Genomic DNA, 2,500 nt, shown 5'->3' on the forward strand with positions numbered 1-2,500 from the left:
ATATATATATATATACGTGTGTGTGTGTGTGTGAGTGTGTGTGCATACATAAATATCAGCCATTTATTTTACCTTCTGTCGAAGCGAAAATCATTTTTGTGAATACAGAATTCATATCAATTCATGGGGTGCCCGCAGAACAGCGAGAATCCAAACAATAACGTATCTATTCAGTCTGGAAGATTCAAACGTGAATATTTGATCGCTGTTTGTTTCTCGTCGTCGGAGAACATTTGCCTTTAGACGATGCGTGCTTATAAGCCACCATCCAAAGTGTTTTCAAAACATACACAAAATTACCATTGCAAGTAGACTTTGAGATACCGCGTTGCTTCAACATCGTTGTGTGTCTCCTCCTCCAAAGCTACTTCACCGGACGGACGAATCTAACAAGAGCATGAGCTTCTCTTTATAGGAATCAGCAAAGAAATTATTTGCGCTTGCATGCTGATGCCTGCCAAACAGGTAATAATTCATAGGACGCATGCAGAACCGCAAGAATCCAAACATTAACGTATCCAGTTTTAACACCTGGCAGATTCTAACATGACTATCTGATCGCTGTTGTTCAGCGTCATTGGTCTGACGGAGTAAATTTGACCGAGGAGACAGGCAATGAGGTCAAAACACTGTGGTGTCTCAAAGTCCTTTTACACCAGTGAATTGCGTAAGTTATGAACACACATTGTTTAAAGGGAGGAGGTGCTCTCCGATGGCGAAAAACAAGAGATTAGATATTCACATTCGAACCTGCTAGGACGTATTAAAAAATGACTAGATGCGATATTATAAAGTATTTATCATGTACGGTAGTTAATATTTCTTCCTCCATTTTTGTTGTCCAAATTGATGTCAGTAACTACTTTAAATTATTTCCTGTAACTCATATTTGTTATAATTATGCATATTACTTTATGCCATAAATTTCTACTCTTGAACTCTTTGATGTTCATTGCAGTCAAAATAGGACAGCTGTGGTGCTGAGGACGCATACTGGGGGTAAAAACACATGTCAACAGCCATCTTTTTACATCCAGTAGAAACAAATGGTCTTTTCTTTATTACAGCGGAATTCTTAATTCATGGCGTTATTTCCCCTTCTCATTTGGAGTTGGTCTCAATTTTCACCAGACGTTTGTTTTTCGTTCTCTGAAAGCGAAGAAAATTTCAATAGACCAAGACGTTATCTAGAATTGTATTACATCTTTGCTATCCAAATTCATGTCATTAGTTTTTCTGTTAGTTAATTTTTGTAACACACACGCACGCGCGTGCGCTTGTGTGTGTGTGTGTGTGTGTGTGTAAGCTTATATGCATATATCTATATATGTATGTATATCTATATATATAAAGATGAGAATGTGTGTGTGTCTGTCTGTATGAATCCCTAAAACTCGAGAACTACACAACCGATTTCATACAAATTTTACACATATAGGAAATTGTGGCACAACAAGGTACCAATTTTTGCTGGAAATAGCAGTCGATAACAGTTCGACGCGCGGTAAAGCTTCACAGAATGTATAGGGGTAAAGATATGTGCGGGCGGCGAATAAAAAAAATCCTCTTACCTCTAAGAAGAACGCCAGAGAAATGGACAGCTTATATATATTTATAAAAGACAGATTATATTGGATGATGTAGCATAGACTCTTACTTAGGGTCCATGTAGTGTCATGGGCCACAAAACTTTTCAACTTCTTGCCTAATGTGAGCCCATATTGCAAATTTATTATGTCCAGTTACCTATCAGCATAGTGATCATTGGCAAACTCCAGAGGTGACACTTTCATTTCCCTTTATCCCTCACGTCACACAGTTGTTAATGTTTATTTGAGCTGGATCACGCCCTTCCAATTGCTATAGATCCGTAATGCATCTTACGGCTGTGCCCATCACCTGTATGGTGAGGAATCCTACATTGGGGAGTGGGAACGACTAGGGTAGGGTAGCTGACTGCTTATAGTGAGCATTCGTCCTTTGGTTTCCTGTAGCTTTGTTCTCTTTTACAAACCCAGTGAACATACATATATTTCCGATTTCAAAGAAATTTAAACAATAGATTTAAGAACCAAGTTAAAAAGATTCCCAACAATTCAACTTCTTTGGTTGACTTTAAGACCCACCCCCAATAGGGGCCTTAACTTCCACATTTTAGAGCTCCATGTGCTCCATGTGTTCCATTTTTCAGGAACAAAAACCTTTGAATAGGTTTCATAAGATTTAGATTTTGGAATCTGGGCATAAAGATGAGTAGTATGGAATAATATGCCATGATTAGAATTTTTGTTAGGGTGTGTAAAGAGGGAAAGAACCTTCATTAAAATTCTTCGTCGGCAATTTTGATGAAATTCGAATCATAGATATTCCAGTTCATTACAGAAAATATAAAAGAAAAGTCTAATTCTTTAATTCCATGTGACACAGGCAAAACCGGGTATTTCTGCTAGTATTTATATAAATGTGTGTGTGTGTATAGTTATGTATATATATATATATA

This window comes from Octopus bimaculoides, chromosome 1 (genome assembly GCF_001194135.2).
Source record: "Octopus bimaculoides isolate UCB-OBI-ISO-001 chromosome 1, ASM119413v2, whole genome shotgun sequence".
Taxonomy (NCBI): Eukaryota; Metazoa; Mollusca; class Cephalopoda; order Octopoda; family Octopodidae; genus Octopus; species Octopus bimaculoides.